The 12,500-nt window shown below is 44.3% G+C and overlaps 1 protein-coding gene across 3 annotated transcripts in view; it reads right to left on the bottom strand.

The window, feature by feature from the left end:
- The window catches only part of Lmo1 (LIM domain only 1 (rhombotin 1)), a 50,824-nt gene extending 40,218 nt beyond the window's left edge, over positions 1–10,606 (bottom strand). For 2 of the 3 annotated variants that reach the window (XM_005380220.1, XM_005380219.1), the window contains exon 1: positions 10,487–10,606. The gene's annotated coding sequence lies outside the window, so the exon portion shown is untranslated. Of the gene's footprint in view, positions 1–8,582; positions 8,607–10,486 lie in introns of those variants that run through there. The other variant, XM_013511708.1, reaches the window with a different exon arrangement.
- Positions 10,607–12,500: the final 1,894 nt, after the last annotated feature.

The raw sequence follows: 12,500 nt of genomic DNA on the forward strand, positions 1-12,500 counted from the left end.
GGCCGGGCCGGGCCAGAGCCGGAACCGATCGGAGCCGCGGCGGCGCGCGGGTTCCCGCTTCGAGCTGGCCGCGCTCGCCTCGGCAGAGTGCAGCCTGCGTTTCCCAGGGCCCCTCAGATTCCCCTGTTAATTAAATCAATTCATTATGCTCAGATCTGATTAGCGGCCCTTCCCCCCCTTTGAATCAATTATTCAATACACAAACATAATTGCTTGGGCCAGAGGTGCCCGCCATTAGCTTATTTAACTCCAAGGACACTAATTACCCGCAGGGCACGGGAACTTTTCTCATTAATTCTGACAAAACACAAAGGCACAGCCAGAGTGTGTGCGTGTGAGGGACTGTGCGCGAGTGTGTGCGTGTGTGACAGCGCGCCAGTGTGTGTGTGTGTGTGTGTGTGTGTGTGTGTGTGTGTGTGTGTGTGTGTGTGGAGAGAGAGAGAGAAAGGGGAGGGGAGAGAGACGGAGGGGGGAAGGCTGAGTGCCACAGTGAGGGCTGTGTGGGGTGGCGGGCCCCTGTGCGAGTTTAATAGGAGAGCAGGAGAGGAGAGGGCGCCAGGTGTGCGATCGCGGCCTGTGACCCTGCCCCCGGCGTTGTGAGTGTGCGACTCCCTGCGTGTGGTTGTGAGGCGCTGTGTGTACGCATCCAGTCTAGGTGTGCCCTGCGGCTGGGGCTATGGACAGGGCTGGAGCCCACCCAGCACAGGAATGTGTGTGAGATTGCGAGAGTGCTTCTGTGTGTGATGCGTGAATGTGACTCCCCGGCTATTGGGGCAGGCGCTCCATCCCCATAATTTTGTCACGATTGCCCAGCCATTGCCCGCTGCATACTCAGACAGATCTAGAGAAACCAGGGAGGGTCAAGACGTAGCTGATGCTGGAGCCAGGATGGACCACAATATGCACCCTCCCCAGGCACCTGTTCCTACATACGCTGGGTTTTGCTTCCCCTGTACCCACCATCTCAGCTCGGTTCCAAGCCCAGGTTCCCACCCCTGTTTCTTTGCCCTCTCACTACCCCTGCTGGTACTAACCCTGCTCCCTCCACTATCCACTTTTATTCCAAGGCTCCCAACGCCCCCCCCCACCCCGTTTCCACCTATGCTAGACACCGAGGCACACCTTGCATTTCCACCCGCCCCGTGCCCGGTTCCCAGCCTCCTGTCTCCCAAGGCTGTACAGAGGGTGTGCTTATGGTTGACCAACTTCTCCACATTTTACCTCCCAGGAAATCTCTATTGAGAGAGCCAGTGAGAGAGCCCATAGAGGCAGGGACACAGAAGGTAATTGATTCCCCCAAATTAGGTTTCTGCTTTCTAAAGACCTGTATTGTTCCTGTTCTCAATGTGCACAGAGGTATTGAAGATTTCCTTTTTGTTTCCTCAGGCAATGAATGAGCTTAATCCATTTGGCTTTATAAATCAGGAAACTAATATTCGCTCCTTCCATAGCAGCTTTTTAAAAATTTTAATTGGTGGGGGAGGCACAGTTAGTCACCCTTATGCTGTCCCCAAGCCCCCACTTATCAAAACACATCCTGATTGAGGGGAGGAGAGAAGGCGGGGTGGGGGGCTCGTGCTGATCCTCCTGCTCGCCTTCATCCTCGCACATGGACCCACAGAAGGGCTGGGAAAGTTTGTGAAATGATTGCGTGAATTATATTCAATTTAGTGAAGAAAAGGGGTTCTTCAGAGTCCTTGCCCAAATTGGCTGCTCTTAATTGCCCACTAGCTCTGAGCCAGCGAGCATAGCCGCACCGTGCCCGGGTTCACCCTCCTGCACAGCCACTAGAGTTATCTTCCCGGTGCCAAGATCTGACTTAGCTCCTCTTGCTGAGAAAAATCCCGGACAGCTCTCCATTGTCCCCAGATAAAGTTGTGAGTACTCATCCTGTCCACCCAGGTGCCTTGTGATCTGGACCTGCCTTGGCTCCCACCACTACCCCTTGCTTTAGTCCAGCTGGTATCTTTTGGTTTTACCCACATCATTCGTGTTCCCCTGGGCTGACGTACCATAGGACTGCCAGGGGACTCTTCTCTGCATAGAGAGCCCCTGCCGACCTCTGACAGTCCTCTAAGGAAACAGCTCCCCTTCTTCCTCCAAGTGGATATCTCTGCCTGAAGACAGGGTTGCTTGTGGTTTGTGCAATATTCCCTTGAGGTCTGAGGGCAGGGTTTCAGCTCTCCCCGAGAGGGGGAGGGCACCATAGGGTATCAAGAGGCTCCCTAGGGAAATGGGCACTGAGGATCAGGGAAGGGAACTCTGTTTCTCGGGATTTGAGATTCAAGAAGGGAGGCTCAGAAGCAGAGACCCCAGAACAACACTTTTTCCTAGGGTCTTGAATAGACGGCATGGGAACAGTGCCCAGGAGCCTGCTTTTTCCCACATCCAGGGTTTGGATTCTCACGCTCTCACTATTTAGTTCTCTGTGTAGCCAGGCAGGGCCACTGCCTAAATTGGTGCTAGCTGCTCCTTGTATGTGGGCATCTAGTCAAGGGAGCAAGTGGGGCTCGAAATTCTCTCTCTTTGCTCCTCAAGCCGTGTGCGCAGCTTAGGCTGCACCCACCCAGAGATGGCACCTTCTGCTAATTTGCACAAAAGCACCGTTCAGACTAGCATGGCCCTGCAACTGGGTATCTCTATTCTAGCAAAGTTCACATGCAGAAAAGTCAGCCTGAGAGGCAAGTACTCAAGCTCCCTGTCCCACGTGCACTCGTGGCAAGGGCCTGTGTGGGCTTTTAAAAGATCAGTCTCCTGGTGTGCAGAGAGAGGGAGAGAGAGAAAGAAAGAAATCAGCGTGGAGGCATCAGGTGGCCCAGCTCCATCTTTGTATGTTTGCAGGCCACCAATTCCTGGTGAAAGACCCTGAGCTCAGTTCATAGCTGGGACTGAGACCTGGAAAGGGAAGACCTGGACTGGAAAGACCTGTCTTCAGGAATGAGGTACCCATGGGAGGGCCATGTTCAGGGGGAAGCAATGAGGCTCCTGAGAGGGGGTTTTTATGCGAGAACAAAACTGAGCAGTAAGGTCTGGTGTTTGGAAGGAGCAATAGTCCCAGGGATGATGCAAGCGTGGGCCTGAGCCCCCTGACCAGCACTCGGAAGAAGAGGGCAGTGGTGCAAATGAAGAACTTGTTCACTAGGGGTCCTACAGGTTTGTTATGGGAGTCCCCTCTGAAACAGTTGGTCACTAGAAGCTAAGATGTTGCCTGTCTGTTTCAAGAAGGTAAATAGGGGCTGGGGATTTAGCTCAGCGGCAAAAGCGCCTGCCTGGCAAGCGCAAGGTCGTGAGTTCGGTTCCTAGTACCGGAGAAAAACCAAAAAAAGAAGGTAAATAGCAGCTAGGTGGCATTGGTTGGCAGCAGCTCAAAGCAACATGACAAGAGCATCGGGCAGCAGATCTGGTTGTAAGGGCAGCACCTATTCCTCTAACCCATCAACCCCAGCCTCTTAACCTGGGGTTGTTGCAGAATGACTCTCCAGAACTGGAAATCTAGTGGTGTCCAGAAGGAACTTGAGTTACAAACGTAAACAGTCGTAGAAGGCCTCATAACTTTTTAAAGAGGAGGATCCTGGAAAGGAGAATTGGAACATCAGAATTTGGGGTTACTTATTATAAATGTGTGAGATCTGGAACCTGCCATTGTACGGCCTGTGTGTCCCAACCTGTCTGAGCTGCCTACAGGCATGATGGGAAAGGCCATGTGATCCAGAATGGACCGGTAGTGGGAGCAGCCCCCACTGTGACTACCAGCTTCTCCTGATCGCAGTGGAGCTCAGTACATCAGTGTGTTACACAAAACAGATTGTGAGTAAGTTAAAAAAAATAATATACGGCCAAATGCTGTTTACAAGAAATACTCTCAAAACAAGGTGACAAAAAAACTGAAAATAAAGCAATGGCAAAAAATATACCAAGCAAATGCAAGCAGAGAGGGAGTAGGAGCAGCAATATTCATGTCAAACAAAGCTTACTGCAGAGCCACAAGCATAAACTGCCTGAAAATTTTAAAACATACCATTAAATTACTACTGAATCAAAAATGAGATTAAAACTGAAATTACAAATGGTGTAGTGATGAAAAAGACAAAAACAGCATGTCATACAGAAGTTGGGGGACACAGCTATGTGCAAGGAAATATATCCTTAAATGCTCTTAATGTTAAAATAAAGCCCAAGAGTAAATAAGCTAGGTGTAAGAAGTTAGAAAAAGAATAAAGCCAAAAAAGTAGAAGGCAATTAATCAGGTTCACATTAGAAATTAATGAAATAGAAAACAAATATTTTAATGATAATAATAATAAAGAAGGCAAAGTAGAACCAAAATCTGCTTCTTTGAAAAAAAAAAAAAAACCTGACAAAATAGAAACATCCAGGCAAATCTGTCTAAGGTAGTAAAGAAAGCCAAAGTGTACGATATTAAATATAAAAAGATGTATCACAAGTATAGAAAAGGTAAAAGAATTTAACAATATGAATAAGCCTATGAAAATAAATGTGAAAGCCTAGAGGAAGGTAGAAAATTGTTAAAACCGAGCATAGAAGTCAAAATCCTGAATAGTTCAGTAAACAAAAGAAATTTAAAAGAATTAAAACTCTGCCATTAAAATATCCCAAGGTACCATATGATCCAGTCATTCTGCTTCTAGATATATCCTCCAAAGAACTGAAAGCAAGTTCTTAAAGAAATATTTATATGTTCACATTCACAGTAGCATTGTTCACAATAGTCAAAAGGTAGAAATAACCCGACTATCCACCCGTGGCTGAACAGATAAACAAAATGTAGTGTATCCATAAAATGGTATATTATTCAACCTTAAAAAAGGGAGGAACTTGTACACGCTGCAACATGGATGACCTCAAAGAAGTGATGCTAAATGAAATAAGCTCCTCACAAAAAGAGAAATACTGCATGATTCCACTCATAAGGGTTCCTAGAGTACTCAGAATCACAGAAAGTAGCTATGATGGTGGTCAGGAGCCAAGAGGAGAGACAAATGTGAATTGTTTGGTGGGTATTGCATTTCATACTTTCAAGATGGAAAGAGTTCCAGAGAATGGCTGTGAAACAGTGTGAATGCTTTTAATACTACTAAACTGTACGCTTAAAAATGGTTGGACTGGTTTATGTAATGTGTATTTTATCACAATCCAAAATTTAAGGCCTGACATGGTGGTTCTCGCCTATAATCACAACACTTGGGAGGCTGAGGCAGGAGGATAGCCAGGAGTTTGAGGCTAGCCTGGGCTACACAGTAAGTTCAAGGCCTGCTTAAACTACATATTGAGACCCTGTCATAAACTTCTCCCCCAAAATTAAAAGTCACAAGACATAAATTACATTATAAAAGTTTTATATCACCTTTACAAACATGGTGTGTGTGTGTGTGTGTGTGTGTGATGTTGGGATTGAACCCAGAGCTTTGAATATGCTAGCCAAGTGCTCCACCACCAAACCTAAGACCAAGTTTTTAATAACATTTAAATTATTCCAGATAAGGGAAGTTAAAAAGCTTTCTGGTTTGTTTTATGAGCCAGCATTTTCTTCATTCCCAAACTTTATAAAGATTGAATTTTAAGTGAAAGGAAAAAAAAAATCACAAAATAGCTTGAAGATGAGTGCAAAATATAGAATAAGTTATTACCTAACTGGATATGGAGAAATATCAAAATAATACCTAAAGGCAGGGCAGGTGCATGCACTCATGCACGTGTGCACGCGCATGTGTGCGTGTGTGTGTGTGTGTGTGTGTGCGCGCGCACGCATGCGTGCATTGTAATACTGAGATTGCACCCAGGGCCTTCATACTGAGTCACACCCCTCTCTTTAGAAAAAAAAAACTTTTTTTTGATACAGGAGTTTACTAAGTTGCTTTAAATTGCCCAAGCAGAGCTCAAACTCTTAATCATCCTGCCTCAGCTTCCCAGAGTGCTGGGATTATAGGCATGTGCCACCATCCCCAGCAAGCAGATTTGTTTTACCACTACAAGCATGATTCATTATCAGGAGATGTCTCTATATAAATCACTACATCAATAAATAAAGGGGAAAATGTGATTACAGCAACCAATGTCAAAAATAATTTGATAAAATTCAGCATACATTTGTAATAAAATATTAAGCAAAGCAAATAAAAAAGAACTATAGTACTTCATTTGTGAAGACTATCTACTGGAACTGAATAGTAATTATATAAACAATGACAATCTGAAGCTCTTTCCATAAATTGGGAACAAGATCAGCAGTCCAGTGGTTGTACCGTGTGCTGCCTCTCTCCCTCCCTTTTTTCTTTCCTTCTTTTCATCCTTCCTTTGTTGGTGCTGGAGATCAAACACCAGGCCTCACCTATGCTAAGCAAATGCTGTACTATAGAGCTATATCTCCAGCTTCATTATCAGGTCTATTATTCCACATTTTGGGGGAGACTTTATTCAACAAGACAAAAAAAAAAAAAGGTTAAGTAGAATAAATACCTGATTTTTTAAAAAATGTCTATTTGTAAATTATATGATTATGTATCAAGAAAGTGCAATAAAACTTAGTTTAAAAAGTATTAGAATTAGCGAAATATCTGGAAAGGTATCTAAATATAAGATAAATATAAATCTGAAAAGCTTTTTCTAAATGTGACTGTATATTAGAAATGGAAATGAAGAAATAGATCTTTTACAATAATGACAAAATTACAAAATACCCAGGAAAAACTTAAAGATAATCAATACAAATGTAAAGGTCTTCTTTAAAGAAAGCCATAGACTCATATCAAAGGACATATAACAAGATCTGAACATACAGAACTTCAGCCATCTTTCAGAAAGAGACTTATAAAAAGCCAGTTCTTTCAAAATGAATATATAAATTTAATAGTTTTTATTAGAATCCCCAGTAAAATAATTTAAAACAAATTTTAATTTGCAATGTATTTGAAAAATAAATACCCAAGGTTAATGAAGAAAATATATGTAAGGAAGAGAACATACACTGTCAGAAAATAAAACATACTACAAAGCTACCATAATATAACAGTATGGTATAAACCAGAAAGACATAAATAGATCAGAGAAACAGAGACCCAATTTGTAGGTTCAAGTACAAAAAGAAATTTGATATACTACAACTTCAGAGAAAAAGACTAATAAATGGTATTGTCATCTGCAAACATTTCTTCAAGGGAGATGTACAGATAGGCCACTAAGCACCTGAGAAGATATTTAACATCTTTGGTCATCGAGGAAATGCATGTGAGAACCACAATAATATTCTTTTTCATGCTCATTAGGAAGTAGAATAAAAACATTCAGATTAAAATAAATGTTGGCAAAGATGGAAAAACGAGCCCTCACACACTGCTGGAGAGAATATAAAACGGTGCAGCCACTTTGGAAAACAGTCTGGCAGTTCCTCAAAAAGTTAAATGTAGAGTCACCCTGCGACCACCAATTACTCTCCAACACATATATACAAGAGAAATCAAAACATATATCCACACAAAAACCTGTGCACCAATGTTTATAGCAGTCTTACTCACAATAGCCAAAAGATTGGCAAAATCAAATATTCATTAATTAAGAATAGATATTATTTAACCCTGAAAAGGAATAAAACTGATATATGCCATAAGGTTGATTAACCTTGAAACATTACGGTAAGTAAAGGAAAGCAGTAACAAAAAACCACACATATGTAATTTCATTTATATAAGATGTCCAGAATTGGAAAGCTATAAAGATGGAAAGTGGCTTAGCAGCTGCCAGGAATTAAGGATAGTCGTGAGGTGAGGGCTAAAGGGCATGAAGTGTTTTTTTTGAGGTACAAGAAATGTCATATAATTGACTCTGGTGATTCACATATCTGTGACTATACTAACATGCAAAGAACTGTGGGTGAATAGTCAGGTATGTGAATTATACCTCTATAACTACCCTAACTGGTTATCCATCTAAAAGTAATAAATGCAATCCTTACCTCCCCTAAATATAAAAATTATGTTCCAAGTGACTTTAAAATGCAAGTGGAACAATTAAAATATCAGAAGATATTTTAATTGAAAAATTTAATAGACCTGAATGCTACAAATAAATTTGGTGGGAGTAGCAAAGAAAAAGAAAGCTATGTTATATTTGATGAAAGACGTGGATGGTAAAGGATACCATGAACAAAGGAAATGCAAATAATTTATAGAGAAAATACTGGCAAAATTTGTGGAAATAAAAGAGAAAATATACTGTATGTAAAGAGTTTCTGTAAATTGTGAAAGAAAAGGCAAAAGCCTAAAAGAAAATTGGAAAAGGGGTATGAACAGGCCATTTAGTGCAGCAGAAATTAAAGTGGCCAATAAAATGCTTACTGTCATTATTAGTCGGGAAAATGCAAATTAAAGCAAAAAAAGTTTTCATTACCTAAATTCATCAGATTTGCAAAAAAAAAAAAAAAAAAAAAGTAAAAGAGTGAAAATGTTCAGGTCTCCTAAAAATTTAAGAAAATAGGTATTCTCATTGTTGCTGAGCAAGTTAACCGGCACTGTCTATTATAATTTGGCCAGGTAACCTGGCACTATCTATTAAAATTTAAAAGGTACCTGCTTTTTGACGCAGAATCTTCCTTTTGGGAATCCAGCCTATAGGAAAAAAAACACCTATCTATAAGGATGACCCTGTAATTTCAGCAGTGTGTATTGTAGCAGAAACTTGGAAAGCATTTAAATACCAGTGTCAGTCAATCTTTGAGTGCATTGTTCTACAGCCCTGCTGCAGAATATTATGAACTATTAAAAAATAAATTCAAGCGATAGCAACTGATTTACAAAGTACATCTGTGAGCTGGGAGTGGTGGAGCACACCTGTAATCCCAGCACCCTGGGCAGCCAAGGGAGGAGGATTACAAGTTCAAGTCCAGCCTGGGCATCTAAGCAACTTAGTGAGACCCTGTCTCAAAGTAAAAAATTTAAAAAGGGGCTGGGGATGTAGCTCAATGTGAAAGCTCTAGGTTCAGTCTCCAGTATGTCTCTTTTCAAAACAAACACCATGTCTAGGATGTACTGTTAGTGAGAAAGGTAGCTTACAAAGTAGCAAGTAGTATAATCCCATGTAAAGAAAACCTTTCCTCTGTTCAGGGGAACACGGAGAAAAGATGTGAAAGCCTTCCCCTGTTCAGGCTACCAACAATGGTGCCTTAGCAAAAGAGCATGGAAGGTAGAGGGTGAAGGGACAGGTATGCACTCCACTTTTAAAATTACTTATAATGACTAAGTATTATATAGGGTCTTGAGATAGGGTCTTGCTATGTAGCTCAGGCTGGCTTTGAACTCACTAGTCCAGGCTGGCCATGAACTCATGGCAATTCCTCTGCCGCAGCTTCCCGAGTGCTAGGATTATAGGCATGTGCCACCACGCCTGGTCCTATTTTATAATTTTTAAACTTTAGGAACAAATTAGACAGTCATTTTTGACACCTCCTTCAATCCCAGTCAGTGCAAGCAACCAGGATCTCTTGGACACTGCTGTAGGAGCTTCTAACTTCTAATACCCTAAACCCCTAAAGTATAACCTCAGGGCTCTGTAGGGAGATATTTAAAAAGTACAAATCAGATTTTGCCAACCAACCCCCACATCTGCAGTGGCTTCCCGTCTTCTCTGGAGTAAGCCTCCCACCCTCTGCATGTCCTGGCTCTGACCAAGCAGGCTCTCCTGAAACGTCACCGCCATCCAGCCCTCGTTCCCACCACTCAGGGGATTGCCCTTACCATAGCCTCGAGCACCGCCCAGCTCCAGGCTTGCAGATGTGCTGTTTCTTCTGCCTGGAATGTCCTTCCTCCCCTCTCATTTGCACCACCTCTTGCTCACCTCTGAGGTGTGAGATTTAATGTCAGGGTGGCCTCTCCCCACGAGATGAGGCTAGACCTCCCTCTCTGTTACAGCGAGCCACGGCCTTCCGTAGCCCTCTATGGCATTTATCACAACAATCTTGTTAATTACATAGTTATTTGTATAATTATTTGTGTGACAAGGATAAAAGAAAAACTATTAAGCTAGGAGCGTGTGCATCTTCTCCAGCCTCCTGCCTTGGGAGAGGAACAGGTCAGATGAGGTCTCTGCAGTCCTACCCAACTCAGAGATTCCGGACTTGACCTTGCCCTTGCCCCTGCCCTCCGCGCATCCCCACCTCAGCTCCTGGGTGGGAGAATTTGCCTGGTTCTAATGCTTTCTCCCACTCTTCCATTTATCTAGCCAACTAGCTTGTTCTGAGACTTAACTGTGGCAAAGCCATCTGCGTTGCTGGGGAGCTTGTGGGCTTCTCCAGCCAGCTAGAGATGGTTTCATTTCTGTACCTCCTGTCCTACAGTGACCCTCATCAAAGGTCACTGAAGGCTACAAACACCCAGCAACCAAGCCCCCGCATAACCTGCCACTTCAGAATTTCAATCTGAACCCCCACTTTGCATAATTAAGGGTCATCTGTCCCCTTCCCTCCCTTCCTCATCACCTGTCCACTGAGGACTGGAGACCCCAAGCAATCCTGGGCTGGGTCTCACAGGCCAGATGTTGCCAAGTGCTCCTCAGGCTGGTCCTGGTCTGCGAGCTTCATGGACTCCGACTGGCTGGGCTGCGGGGCTGAACAGCGTGGTGACTCACTCACTCCCAGAGAACAGGCTGTTTCCTGACAAGCTCAGTACAGTGAACACACCCACACACAGGTGGTCCCCTCGGAGCTACAGCCACATGTCCCAACAGCACATGTATCGCAGAATCAGTCCTCCCGATGCTGCAGGCAGGGGCTGTGGTATGTGGAGCTGGTGGGGGAGCACACTTGGTCTCCCTCTGGGCCCTGCCCCCAATCTCCAGTAAGGTCTTCCTGCTCACCTCCGCCTCATGATCCAAGAGGCCAAAGGGACAACTCCTCACACAGCATCTTTCCTGTGTGAGAGTTCCTGCCAGCTCCCAAATGTTACAAATTTGGGGAAAAGCTATCTCCCTGGAAGCATATATTCTTTGGCTGAAGCTACCCAGGACTTGCCTGGGCTCCTCCAAGCCAAGCTTTGAGCTCCTGTGCTCAGGCCACTTCTTGTCGTGACTCCCGGGACTATCTGAGTCCTATCAGGGCTGGAGGTCATAGTCACCCACCACGCAGAGCCTGTACTAGGTGTGCCCAAGCTGAGCAGACTGAGCCACGTGCAGCCTGGGAACAGGCTGCTAATTCAAACCCTCACAGCCTACAGTGCAGCCTTGAGGCCTCAGATTGGTGGCATCAGCTCACGCCTGGATATTGATTCTGATTTTACTCCTTACGGATCTCAAGCAGCTGCCCCTTCCTGAATGTGGCAGACCAGTGTCCCCAACATCTGTCCTCCCCTTCCTCCTGCACTTGGTTACACAGCTGTAGACCATATTTCCCAACTCCCTTTGCAATAGGTGTGCATGAATTACTGTCTCTCATTTATAGGCAGAAAAGATATGAGCTACTTTTGCCTCTCTCACTTAGGAAGAAGCTGCTTGTCCAGGGCTTGCCGTCTCTCCCCTCTTCCCACAGCTGGAATCGGGGCATTCTTTGCAGATTAGAACAAAACCCTAAGGAATGCACAGAAATAGGATGGAAGGACAGTGGGTCCTTGAATGATCTTGTAGAGTAGTCCTATCAACTTGGAGATTTAAATCGAGAGAGAGAGAGAGAGAGAGAGAGAGAGAGAGAGAGAAACTTCCATCTCATTCCAATTTGGGGCAGTTTGGGGTCTCCTTGTCACAGCAACTTATTTTTCCTAACATATACTGAGCCTCTGATTCCTCATGAATAAAGTAGTCAGGATGTTTTCTTTAAGTTCCTAGTTTCCAATTCAAGATTCTGATTTGTCAAGACCTGGTTTCTGAAGAGCTGCACAGGATAGAAACTTGGCCTTAGCCTGGAGCCAAGGCTGAGCTTTGTGTATCTCCTGCTCTCTTCTTACTTCAAGAAGTTCCCTGGTGCTCACATAAAGGTCTGACCCTTGGATAGATGAGGGAAGGACATGCAGAAGCATGCAAGGCCCTTTCTTGTTGGCTGAGGGCATAGGCGGAGAAGGTGCTAAGGGCATGGGAATTAGGATAAGCTGTTGCCTCTGTCTGAGGCAGCTTCACAGTCCTGAACCTACCTGGCGACCTCAGAACCTGCCCCAACCTTACCTTTTGGTCCTTTTAGTCCAAGTATTCCAACGGTAGGGTCCCTGGCAAAACCCGTCCTCACTCTCTATTTCTGCTGTTGCAGACCAGATTCTCCAAAACTGAAGATGGGTTTAAGCTTATAGACAAAAAGGGGCTGCTATTCTCAAACTATCTCACAGGACCCTGGACAGGTCCCTGGGTCCCTGGGTTAGGGACCTGCTATCTCATGCTTTATCTGAGGGTCCAACATGAGTTGGACCTGAGTTCACCCCTGAGCAAGTTGGCCCTGCAAATCTTATAGCAGTATAGTAGCACACACACGCCTGTGCCCCCAGAGAGCATCCCCCTGCCCAGCCTGGACCAGC

The sequence above is a fragment of the Chinchilla lanigera genome, unplaced genomic scaffold (genome assembly GCF_000276665.1).
Source record: "Chinchilla lanigera isolate Chin_1 unplaced genomic scaffold, ChiLan1.0 scaffold00013, whole genome shotgun sequence".
Taxonomy (NCBI): Eukaryota; Metazoa; Chordata; class Mammalia; order Rodentia; family Chinchillidae; genus Chinchilla; species Chinchilla lanigera.